Genomic DNA, 13,912 nt, shown 5'->3' with positions numbered 1-13,912 from the left:
ATTAGGATTTGCTGGTATCCAAACCGGTGGAACTTCACGCATAGGGAATTGACCAGACTCATCTGGCAATCTTTCGACATCCTCAACAAACAAAGCTTGAGGTATAGGAGCGGGACGAAAAGATAACAACCGTTCGACAGCACGTCGAACGTTGGTATCCACTATCAGCCCATTTGCGAACTGAAGCTGGAGATCAGACAGAGCGGTGAGCACCTCGTCAGGCGCATCGGCCGCTATTTGATCATGCAGGAACTTACACATTTCGTTGAACACATATCTCTGGGTCGGTATATTGAATTGACAAAATGTTTCGAGGACAACACGGGGTGGACTTCTCTGAGGATTTACCATCCAACCCATCGCCATGTTATACAGCGCAACGCGTTCTCTGTTTCCAGGAAGCTGACTACGTCTCTGAGGACCATCGGAACCAGCGGACCCATGAACAGGTCCGAGCGAATGAAAGAAGCTAGCCGCAAGAGGAGAATTGCGACTACGAGTAGAGGGAGAAGCATACGATACAGGACTAACAAGAGAAGGGGTAGAAACAGTAGCAACAGCAGGGGTTAACAAAACAGGAGCAGTAGCAGAAGCAGTAGCGGGAGCAGGAGTATGTGGAAGCGGAGGAGCAGTAGGAATAGAAACAGACAAAGGAGCAGGAACAGTCGGAAGAACGGGTGCAGGTTGAGGAACAGGCAAAGGAGGAATAGGCGGTAGAATAGGTACGGCAGGGACCACAGGAGGCGCGGTACCCTGTACGTACGGAGGTGGCGACTTCATAAGATAAGACATTAAGGGATCCTCAACTGGCTCTTCCTTCTTTTCCGACTCCGTAGGCAAAGCGGGATAACATTTATCTACAGTCATATGCTGTAATCGGTCAAACACTTCCTTATCCTTAACCTCCTTATCTCGCTGAAATTGCTCTGCTTTCTTCACTATGGTAGCAACACTATCTCGCTGATTACGTTTAGTCTGTCTGATTTCTTTCTGTCGGGCTTCTTTGCGCCACAACCGAAAGGCATCAAACATGGCCGGCCTTGACTTTCTTTCGAACAATTTAATCTCTAGATTATCTAAAATCGGGGCCTCGAAGCTACCATGAGGTGGCCAACGAAGGTCGCCGTCCTTTTTCGTATATTTAATCCAGTAATCGTTAAAGGTAACTGGGCCTAGCCCATGCTTACTATAGAGCTCATACGTGGGAGTTCCAACCGGAGGTATCGGACACGAGTCCTCCAGTCGGGAATCCATACCACAAGGTCTGAAACAACTAAACAAAGTACTGCGACCAGGCATCTTGCACACTAGCCGAGTTTCACAAACTTCAAGGGTTACGGGATTTACCAAGTCCCAGCAAAGAACAAAACCCTCGGTTTTTGGCGGCTGCAGTCGTCAAACAACACAACAAAGTACGCTAGCAAAGTGTCACCGACAAAAACACTCACACAGCGTTAATAACAAAAACACTCGCTAAAGTGTCAACAACCATGAACTCTGGGAGCGACCCACATATACTTAACTCAAAGATCGATGGCGTCACCAGGAAGGCCCGTCAATCGTCTCGCTATACCAAGGTCTACGCCAGGCGCCAAAACAGGTCTACAGTCAGGGCAGCAGTCCGTCGCAGCCGTCCGGAGGCGGGAATCTTCGCGGGAAAAGTCTTCGGGCCACTTATTTCGACAACAGGATCGATGAAGCGGAGTGCACCTTCCCTCGGAGATTTCACACGAAGTTCCTCACGATCGTCGGGCTTGGACCGGTACCACTGATGCAGCCCCACGTGGGGGGGGCCAACTGAAGGACTGGGTTCTTTAAGACCCAGCGGTGCCAGGGCACAACACCTGAAACCTTCGTGGGTAACCTGCTCCAGCGTACGAATCACAGAGACACGGGACACTTCCTTCGACGTCAAAGATTCAAGGTTTATTTGCTGCAGGGAACACAGAGATCACGACAAGTACACAGCGTGCAACTTGGGGAGACTGCTTCAAATTGGTTCTGTGGATCGCTCCTTTTATACAGTTTTTACCCATAGGATTACATTGAACACAAAAGTTTACAACCCGGTTCCCACCATTATCCCCCAGAGGGGTCGCTTTGGTCATTTTGAAACACATGAGGTCCGGAACATAAGTGCGGAAACATTTGGCGGTTCCCAACTGTAAAAACCATCTTCCCACCATTAGTGAATTCCAATCAGCAGTAAAACAGATCGAAATAGGAACAAGGACAGGTGTAGAGGAAGACGGAGACAGTGGGGAGATCGGAAAGGGTGTAAAAGGGGAGGTATCGGGAAACACGAGATACAGGCATCAAAGGGACGTGCCTAATGAGATGCACGGCTGAGACAATAAGTCCGTGCGGCAAGATGAGCCTCGAGCGGCGCCATCTGCCTTACAGTAGCAACCCCCTCGTCATAAAGACACTCACAAAGAACATGTGTCTTCCGCAGATATCTTGGGAGTCCCAGGGTCGCGAAGCGGACAACGTCCGTTCGCTGGCTACTTGAGGGCAAGAGACAAAATGGATGCCGTATCTAAGATGGAACCCGTGGGTACAGATGAAAAACCCACATAACAAACGAACGGTTTAAGTTAGCACAGCGAAACTGCGCACACTTACTAAACTCGTCATTTGCGGTTCAGAGATACCAGACTCGACTATATTCGTGCGAGTCGAAAATACCACTTACAATTGTCACGGAACCTCACCATGATCCCTGCACATGGCCTCATGTTCCTTGGAATTTCTCTAGTGTTGCAGCCAGCAAATAGCCTCTCTGAGTTTATCGCAGCCTGTGTACGGCAAAGTGCAGCTACCATTGAAGGTGGAGGGACGGCCAAATTGGAGCTGGAACAAAGAATTTCTCTGGCGGCAGGCCAGCCAGCCGGGCTTCGGACCTCTTGACTTTGGGAGAGCTATTGGGGTCTATGCCTACTCCCTTATTGGCTGCTGCAACTGGTGTGGCCAAGCCCAGTCTCAGTGCCTCCTGGGCTCTGCAGTGGGGTGTGGGCCTGCTGTTACAGGCCGTGGCCTGTGTTAACCCTTTCCCTGAGAACTCGCTGTCTGCTGTAAAGCCGGTGGTTGTGTGGTGCTCAATTGTTGGGGCCTGCTGGCCACGGGTGATGTTGCATGCCGCTCTGGGCACCCCACCCAGCACATGCATGGTAGGGTCTGCTGGACCGGTCCTGAAGGTCCTGAGCACCATCCTAAACTCCCTTCCCCCGATTCAACTTGCACAGAACACTACCTTGGCCATCCTCAATTTGGGCCACTTCAATACAACCACTGCCTTGTCACTTTGCAGCTATATCAGCTATATGACGAAGAGGGTCCTTGGCATCTCTAAATTTGGACACCTCAGCCAGAGGAGATCTAAAAGACTATAACCATGTCCGCATAGCTCCTTGCCTTCAACCACTCCATGCCGTGGCCACTAGGGAGGCGAGACTCCTGTCCCTGTGACTGAGCCTTCTCGTGCCCCTGACGTACAAACCTCCCCCTGTGCTGGGTCTCATCATACACTCCTGTAGGCCTATCATCTGGAGTCGCGGGCCGGTCATGCCAGTTGTCTTTGCCCGCAACGTTGCACACAACTTGTCCTCTATCCACATGCCACTTGCATTGTCTGTGTTTGTGGCCCTAATCATGGGAAAACATGAAGCCAGACCATCAAAACTTGTCTTACTCGCCAGGCAGAGCAGTGTTAGAGCTCTGAGCCTGATGCTTATCACCCAAAGGACGATGGCTCACATGAACTTGACGGTATACACCCGTTACAACGCATCTTTTACTCCGCACTACCATTACAACGCGACTTTTACTCCGCATACCATTACAACGCATTGCGCTGGGGGGCACTCTAGGATAGGGAATAAGTATAATTTACTATCCAACACCTTCCCTAGGGTCCACGGGGACTGGAGTTAGAATAGTAAATTATACTTACCACTATCCAGCACCCCAAAGCGCTATGCGTTGTAATGGTATGCGTTGTAAAAGTCACGTTGTAACGGTATGCGGAGTAAAAGTATGCGGAGTAACATGGTACATCCGAACTTGACCTCAGAGAGCTCCTAATGAATGTGAAGATAAGTCTGAAAGCCATTGACGCCAAACTGGATTTGCTCACCAGTCATTCAAAACATGTCAAACAATGCGATGACAAACAATAAACCAGACTTGATTAACTGGATGATCGTGCATTCAACGCGGACAACCTTCAGGCTGAATCCAAGGAACACCTGCTTCATATGGACAAGGTTCTTGACCTCATCAAAGCCAAAAATGAAGATTTGGAGGCAAGATTAAGATGCAACAACCTCTGGATCACTGGGATTCCAGAATCCACTGCAATCTCCAAGATAGAAGGCTTTGTCAAGACCTTGTTGCATGACTTTTTTGGCTAGGATTTGTCTGTGGTATTCATTGTGAAGCACGCTCATCCTTTGCTTGGCCCTGGACCACCACCCATTATGCCTGCCCGTCCCATAGTTGCCTGCCTACTCAACTAAAGGAATCACAATGCGGTCCTGCCGCTGGTGCAGGAACATGGTTCGACCCAAAACCAGGGGATCAATATCTCCTTTTACCCAGACTTTACACTGTCAGTACAGGTTGCTCGGCGTGAATTATTGCCATACAAGAAAATTTGTCAGCAAGTGAAAATACCATAGGCTCTCTTAAATCTAGCCACTTTGAGGGTCTCCTTCAAGGGCAAATCACATTTCTTTACGGACGCAAAATCTGCCCTGAAATTTGCCAAGCACTAGTCAAAGGTCATCGATCGCCCAGGAGATCGCCCAATTTCACTGAAGAGACGCCACTTAGTGACAATGGTTGAACTGATGCTGCATCAGGCTAACATTGTCTTCGACCACACTTGCAAGTACTGGGAGACTCTCCCACTGCTCACATTTGCCTTTAATCTGCAGGCAGCATTACATTTACTCCACTTGCTGCATATGACCCCTTTTACTCTGTGTTAGCGATCATGTTCTTTCATTTGTCTGGGTGGTCCTTTTGACTCCTTGTTCGGCCTCCTGGCCATTTTTGGCAGGGTCGTATGCCTGGTGTTTCCTTGTCCTCCGGGAAGATTCCTGCTTTTTCTCTATTTTTGGAAAAGGTTTGCCAGGGTGGGGGTTGAGGATGTGTATCTCAACTTAGTTTGGGGGGTTGGTTTTGGGGAAGGGTGGTTTGGGTTGTTCTTTTGGGTTATGGTTTGTTGTCTTGTTTGGCTTTTTTTCCTCAGTTCCTGCCACAGGATTTCTTACCTTTTGACTGATCCTGCTCATCACTTACCACACTGCACTTGCCCTTCAAACACAGTTGCCATCTCTGAGGCTAACATGGCCACCTTGAATTGGATTACCTGAAACAACCATAGGAAATCCTGCCCAATCCATGCCTATCTCAACAGGCTCAATATTGACATTTGTTTCCTGCAAGGGACCCACATGCCCTTTGGGCCCTGGTTTGCTTACCTAGTGGTGTGGTGAAACCTACTCCTCTGCCTATCCCAACTTTGTGTGGAGCCTGTCAATTCTGCTGTGCAGGGGGACTCCTTGGCAAATGCTCCACTCCCTTATTGACCCAGATGGAAATGTGTTATACTTGCAGGTGTCTTGCTTTCTCTTCAACACACCTGAGCAAGACTTCAAAACACCAGGGCACAACAAGAATACTCTTCAAAATAGGACTCCACCCCCTTTACAATATCAAGCTACAACATAAACAAAGCTCAACACTCGTTAACCAAGTAAAGGGAAATATTTATTGGAGCAAGTTCCAATATATCAAATCTCAATATAAACATGTAAAATAAATGCCTACAGTAAATATAGATACATATGAATAAATGCATAGAAATAAAACTGCATATACACAAGAATGAAGTAATTAGAACTTGAAATACATCACCGGTTGTCAGTCTTGCATCATCCTGCCAGCACGACTGGGGAACCCGTTGACAGTCTCTGCAGTAGCTCTTCAACCGGGAAAGGCCTCCAGGTGGTGCATCAACCCCTAGAAATGCTTCTGTCAAAACGCCAAGAGGTCTATCTTTAAATTCTTTCTAGCACAGAGAGAGGCTTCTAGAAGCTCCCCCTCCCCTCATCTGCACTGTAGGTGCTGTCTGCACTCTCTGCACCAAGGTCACTCAAAAGAGGTGGCCAGGCTTCGATGAGAGCTGAGACAGAATTCTCACTTTCTCATCCGTGGACTACACAACCTACACTGTCTGTTCTAGAAGCTTATCTCTCCTGCTCAGTGAAGGGAAAAACATAAACATTTCTGTGTGTGTGCAAGTAACCCGAGCCTGCCTGCCTTTGCAGATGAAAGGCAGGGTTAGACAGAAACAAGATAAAACAATGCTCACAATATGGGGTTTAAAAGACAACGGAGTCAATAGTCAATGCATGATCTCACTATACATATATATAATTGCCTGAGTACAGCAGCTTATCTGCATATGCAGCCAGTGACACTGGCTGCCGTGTATGGTCCCAATATAATTGGCTCTGACTTTTTCTCTGAGATCTGGGCAAAAATATTCAGGCTTGTGCCACGTGACTTCAATGCTATTATGATCGACTGACTGGAACATTCTGGCATCTCTAAAAGCCTGCACCCACATTCTATGATGACCCTAAACATGATTACCCATGGCAATTGCTTACAAGACATGTGATGCCTCTTACACTCCCACATGCATTAAGGCACCTGATTCTCAGCATTTCATAATTCACGGTCTAGGCTGGATTTTTTGTTGAAATCCAAGGATGTCCATACCTGGATGTCCAGAGTGTCCCTCATACCTCACGCCCTCTCGCACCATGCTCCGGTCTTTCTAACGCTTCAGACCCCGAGGCCATTCCCCATGCTTTCACTTGCTGCTTACTGGCAGGAGAGCTGTGTTATGTGGTATTTCATGAGGAGATTTGCAAGGAAATCATAGACTACTTTACACACAATGTGGGCTTGAATAAATCGACTTCTGTATGTTGGCAGGTTTTCAAAGTTGTCATCCTTTGCGCTTGTATCGCAAAGCAATCTGGGGTCCTGAATGCAATATAAGGTACCCTTGCCCGGCTAGAGCAGGATATCTGTACTGAGGAGACTCTCTATTTACATTGTGGTGCGCAAGCCAGATGTTATGGGGAGGGTGACAGGCCAGGCAAACCTCTTACGGTTCAACTGCAAAACCCGCTCACATTCAGTTATATCGCCAAACTCCTTGACTGCGAGTCAAAGCCTGTGTTTTCCACACCCGTGCTACTGAACATGATGTCCTCCTTTTATACCAGGCTTTACAGTGCCACCCCGATTCTCGGCTCGTCTGAGTCAACTGGGCACTTCAATACTATACAATTGCTCTGGCTTGACCGTTCTCACCATGCTTATTTAGACACCCCAATCACTAAGTAAGAGATTGAGCCAGTCATCAGTAGCCTTCCTGGGACAAGGCGCCCAGACCGGAAGGGCTCACCACTGCCTTCTACAGGGAGTTTGCTCCACTTCTGTCCCCACACCTTCTGGAAATGTACTAGGAATCCCTGGAAACGGGCTCGCTGCCACCCTCATTGCAAAAAGCTGTTATAATCACATTTCTGGAACTGGACAAATCTGATAATCGCTGTGATTCATACAAACCTCTTTCTCCCTCATAAATGTCAGAAATACAATCTATGCCAAGGTGCTGGTCAATAGTTTACTACCCCTCTTGCCATGATAGTAAGGCCTGATCAATCGAGTTTTATCCATGACTGATCTACGTCGCATAACCTCAGCACCATTTTCACGGTTGTGCACCACCATGACCCTCAGGCCCCCGCAGTAGCTGCACTACTCAACTCTACTAAAACATCTGACTCACTGGAATATGTGTAACTCTTTACTTTATTGGCGATGCTTGACCTTAGTCCTTATTTTATCAAACAGATATGCCTCCTTTACATACACCACTGCCCAAGTGCCCCTAAATAGGCTCATCTCTGACACCTTCTCAGCAACAATGGGCACACAGCAGGGGTGCCAGCTATCACCATTATTTTTCACCATTGGGATGGAACCTCTGGCAGAGAGGCTCCAGCAATGTCCCTTCAACAGGGGTCATGGCTTCACTGTGAGGGGTCTGGTGGCCTCGATGTACCCAGATACCATACCCCCATATGCAAACAATCCCTGTGACAACCTGGCCCCGTTGGCACGCGATGTGGTGAAGTTTAGTGGCTATTCGGGTAAACAAGTGAACTGGGCTAAATCCATACTATTTCCATTAGAGATAACACCCATCCATTCCCCACCAAATACCCTCTGAAGTGGGCGGATGACTCGGTGCAGTATCTGGGTATTGGCTGAGCCACAATCCAGAGGAATTATGGCACGCAAATTAAAGCTGTGCCATGGCTTGGTTGGAGGACAAATTACCTACGTGGTCGAAATTACCACTCTCCCTCACAGCACAGACCGCAATTGCAAATATGATTATCCTCCCTAAGTTCCTCTACTTTTTCCTTAATATTCTCCGTCCCTTCATGGCACAAATCCTTAAGTGTTTAAAATCTAAAATGGTGACTTTGGCGTGGGTGAGTAATGGCCACATGTATCCTGGGAGCTCCAAACTTTACCACTCACACAGGGCGGACTAGGGGTGCCAAACATAATGCTGTATGCTCTTTGTGCCCAGGCTCAGTTTCTTCGTCACTGGCTTTATTAAACCCCATTCCAACCACACACAGCAGTTGAGACAGACCCTCTGTCAAATGCTCTATATGTAGAATACAAAGCTCCTAGTGCTGAAATCAACACAGTTGAGCATGCACGCTGGGCTTTGGAACGATTGAGGAAGAGAGCAGTGCTGTCACTCCTATATGCTCCCTCCATTCCACTTGTAACCAGTCTTAGACAAGGGCATCTTGCACACGCACACAAGCACAACATCAGGCTAATTTCAAACCTTTACCACAATGACCAGTTCTTCCCACCATTTGAGGCTGCAGCATCTTCATCCCCCTCTCTTCTAGATACACTGCTCTACTACCTTTACGTGCCACATGCTGCGCCTTACATTACCTTGCACTTGGATGACAACCTTCTACACAGGAGGAGTGAGAGGAAGAATTAGGTGATATCTTTCTCTTATTTTCGTTTTTCACACTCACACATTTTCTGAAACAGTAGCAAAGTTCTGATCGGTCCTGATGAAGCAGTAGATACCATTCTGGATCATTAATCAACAGAAACATGTCGACCTATTACACCTGGCCAGAAATTATTTGTTGAATCCACTGGCTCTTTGCACTAACCATGCTTTTACTCTTAGAAGTGTACGAGCATAGAATAAAGTGAATTTTGCGTCCACTCTCCAATTTTAACTGAGCACTCTTTCTCAGTTATCTTCCTTTATGCACTGTTTCTAGTAACCATATCTTGCCTACCCAACATCTTAGTGGGTCGCACTCACTTCACGGTCAGTTTTAGATGAAGTGGTTACAACGAGGACTCTCCACTCTGTGTAGTGGTCCAAATGATGGAAAGGGCGGTACAGGTTGGTTAACTGATGGTAACCTGACACGTTTTGTGCAGTTGTCCTGTTGCATACCACACTGATTTATTGGATGCACCTAGGTGAGGGTTTACAACACACGAGACATACTCTAGGGCTTTGTTTTACCTAGACCCACAGTTACTCTATTGTATTTGTAGGATACTGAGGTAGACCAGGGACACCTGGCTGTGGATAAGTGACTGTCACTAGCTTAAATGCACCATATGTTGGGTCACAATGTATTACTTTTTAGTTGTCAATCTTTTACTTCAATGTCTCCCTAGATGCTTCCCTTCCATTCTGTTCATGTAATAATTCTATGTTTTTTTATCAAACTTGCACCAGCACTATGGGCATGTGTTACCACTGTTTCCATATGGATGCTTTGAGCAGCTTTGTGTGTATCTTGTTTCGATAAAGATTGTATAATTCTGGCTTGGTTCCGGATCATTCTTCCCTGATGTTTTCATTGCCTTCTTGCTCCTACCCCCCCCCCCCCAACTGCCTCCCTCCATCCGCCCCTCAATGCTGTCATTGTATTGTTTACTATGACAAATGGCAATAAAAACATATTAAAAAAATCAAAATCAAAATCCCCAATAATAATTTTCCTCTGGTATGATGGGAACTGCCATGACAAATTGTAGATAAGAGTGAGATAATCTGCTCTTATACCCCAATAAGTGCAAGTAATGTTCCTGCATGCAAATATAGCACTGCCCTATGACTTCACATCCATCTTATCTGTTTGTATTGAATTGAGGGTTCCCTTGAATCATCTATGAAAAAGAGCTGTAAACCCTCAGTGCCAAGCTGAAGCAGATGCAAAATATATGACCCTGCCACCAACCATCACCTACCCTTTTAGAAAGTTGCAATGAATTTGCACCTAAAGTAGCTCTCCCTCACTCCAGCTAAGCACTGTTTTGACCTACTAATTCAAAGACCTAGGGCCAGGTATTCAAAGAGTATTTGTGGTCGCAAACTCTCCATTCAAGAGTTTGTGACCCCAAAAATGTTTTATGCAATGTACAAAACCAATTTAGTGATTCGATACAGGTTACTGAATTTCAAAATTAGTTCAGAATGGCATAATGAATTGCTAATGGGAAGGAGTATGCCTAGTGTATTGCTTGAAAATCCATAGTGATTTGTTATGATATATATCAAAGTTGTGCATCGGTAATGCAGATGCAAACCATTGAAGTTTTGCCAACTCCCAAAAGGGGGTGGTAAGCTTGGAACCGCTTCCTTTTGTGAATGTACAAAAATCTTTGTTGGGGAATAGGCGGACCAGAATACCATTGTCTACTCTCAAACAAACTTTTAAAAAGTGCAGACCCTTTATTTTTTCAAGCAGCCCTGTTTCCTTTAAGAAATTGACCTGAATTAAAAAAAAATCATATTTAAAAAAGTGATCTTAAATATGCTTGTTTACAGCGTCCAGTACGCCACTATCTCTGTGGTTGAAAACTTTGTGGTGAATAACAATTCAAAATCTACCTCATGAATACTGATGCAGTATTGAGACCCACTATGATTTGAACATTTGTGAATCAACCTATTTGTACATAGGTCAGTTTGCAAAATTGCTCACTGGTCGCAAACATGCTGGCTACAATGTGTGACCTTTATTTTGTGACGAGTTTCATACATCTGGAATCTAGAGACATCATAAAGCGAAAGAATAAAAAGAATATATATTCCTTTTTCCCATCCCCCTCAATGCACTATCTTTCCTTTTCATTTCCTTTGTGATTCACCTTCCCTTTTTCCTTTCCTTAGTTCCCTTCTTTTTTTTATTTTTCCCTCCTTTTCCATGCCCTTTTTTTAAGTCTTGACTAGCGGTGCAGCGCATGCGCTGCTCACTTTGCGAGGCATGTAGTACACACTATAGCAGGAGGAAGCTCCACCCACTTTCCATCCATGTTTTTCATTGGCTTTCTGCATTCTGATTTGTTTTCCGCTTATTTGTCCCACCTCCTGACGGCCATGTTGTCATTTTTCTCCTTCCATGGCTATCGGCTCCTTTACTTTAAAAACTCTTTTGTTCCCCTGCCCCCCGTTCCCTCCCACAGTCTGTAACTCCTCTACCCACCCCCCCCCCAAGCCCCACTCCTGATCATGCCTTCTTGGACGCCCGCACGTTTGTTTATAATGCAATAGGTCTCGCGTAATGCGAGTCCTATTGCATTTTTAAATGCTTGTTTTCTCATGGGATTAGCTGGCTGAATTAGCACTTTATTTTGCCTGACCTGTCCAGCAGCTGGCATGGAGACGCTCCTGCACACGTCGAGGAAGGTGATTACCAGGACTCAGGCAGCCACCCAGGAGAGCAGGAAGAAAAGCACGCTGCGCCTGAACACCCACATACAATTTGAGCGCTGCTTGTCACCAGACAGAGTGGAGAATTTGCCCAGGCGTGGCGGGTGACGAAGATGGGCTCAGCTCTCTCTTGACCCACCCCTCTGTTCTTAGTAACCATCTCTGGTATTGCCCTAGGAGGCCAGTTTGTCAGGTATTCCCCCTAACCACCCTCCTCAGCGTCAGTTATTAGGTGTTGTATGTAAGTGTTGCAGCAAGTATAAGAGACGTCAGCTTCTGTGCGCTTCCAGCGACACTGGATTATGCCAGCGGTAAGGCGGACGGAGGGCGCGGAATTGTTTCTGGCTCACCCTTGCCCCTTCCTTCCATTCCATGCCCCAGACAGACTGCACACCATTTTTTTGCAGGTATATATAGCGCAAATTAAAACCCGAAGGTATCGGAGCACTTTGCACGACCACCCATTACATTACACAAGGACACATTCATTTTCTGTATTAACCGGGAGATTAGGTGCCATGCCCACATGTGGAGCAGAAGTCGAGATTCAGGAAGCTCTGGCCTTTACGCCAATTCATCTCCCATTCACCCATTCCTATTCTATCTGAGCCTATCTTATACATGGCAACATTTAGGAATAGGAAAGTGGTAGTTTAAAAAAAACATAATCGGTAGAATGTATTTCCCCCATAGACTTTCATAAAAGTGGCAATTACAGACAAGAGGCAGCCCAAAAATCGGGTGGCGCCTGCTCAATCAGGAATTTTGGCCTACATGCTATCTCTCAACTTGTATGACAGTGTTTCGCATTTTTATCATTGCTACACTTGATGACCACAACACCTTGTCTGGGGTATATATAATGTAACTGGTGAATTTGTAAAGTGCTAAAAGAACCTCCGGTGGAGTTCGCACTGTGCAAAAAATCATAGAAGGAGGAAAGGGGTTCTAGCACCATTATACTGCTAGCATCTACTCATGAAGAAGAAAAGAAAGCATTTGCAATGCAAAAGGTCTGGCATTTACAAGACTTTAAGCCATTGGCATTGTAAATAAAAATGCCTTTCATTTATGTTTTAAAAAACAAAACACAAATAAAAGGCAATGTCATTTACAATACCATTAGCTCAAACTTGCGTAAATGCGAGACCTATTTGCATTGCAAATGCTTGTCTTTATATTTCCCCTGACTTGCGAAAACCATTACTTATTGCACATTTTCATGAAAGAACCGTTAACTTAGCCTGCTTCACAATGGAAGCATAGGCTGCGGCCTAGCAGTGCTGAAGAATAAATGGTTTCAGTTCCAAGCATCCCTTGGAAGTGTCATAACTCATATTTGAGAACATCCTCAATTCAAATTCATCGTTCACTCTGAGAGATGTCAGTTTTATTGCTTGGGTAAGAATTATTTATGGGACCCTAAAATCTGAGGAGTTCACCATAACCATTCCCATTCACAGTTGGACTTTGGATTTGGGAGAGAAACAGGGTCCTCTATCGGTATGTCAAATCAAGAGGTTCCCCTGTAAATGTGGCCCTATGTTACGTTATATTAATGTTTCCATCATTGTCACTTTCTGCTAATGCTCAGGAATACCCATGGTATGAAGAATGCAACAATAAGGCCAGTTATCAAGTTATCTTAATGTCTCGTTTATTGGTGAAAACATTTAACTCAGTAATGCAAAATGTAAGTAATTTCAGTTGGTGAACCGCCCAAAATTCTGTACTCAAAATTCCTGACACAGCCCATAAAAGTTTAATCATGTACCACCATTTTCCATTTTTGGGGTAAAAACGCCACCTCAGCTTCTTTAAAGAACATTACTGAAATAATAGAGAAGAAGCGAAAATATTGAATATTGATTATACCTTCTTGGAGACAGGTGGTCTGGGGAGACAGACTGCTCCTTAACGGGTAGGATTGTGTGAGCCAGTGTGTTCTGCAGAGATAACGTGCATGACATAAATGTATGGTCCATCCTAACTCTTAAGAACAACCAAGCATTAGTCATTAAACGGGCAGATAAAGGT

The sequence above is a fragment of the Lissotriton vulgaris genome, chromosome 1_1, assembly GCF_964263255.1.
Source record: "Lissotriton vulgaris chromosome 1_1, aLisVul1.2, whole genome shotgun sequence".
NCBI lineage: Eukaryota > Metazoa > Chordata > Amphibia > Caudata > Salamandridae > Lissotriton > Lissotriton vulgaris.
Note: the sequence above shows the minus strand (reverse complement) of the source record.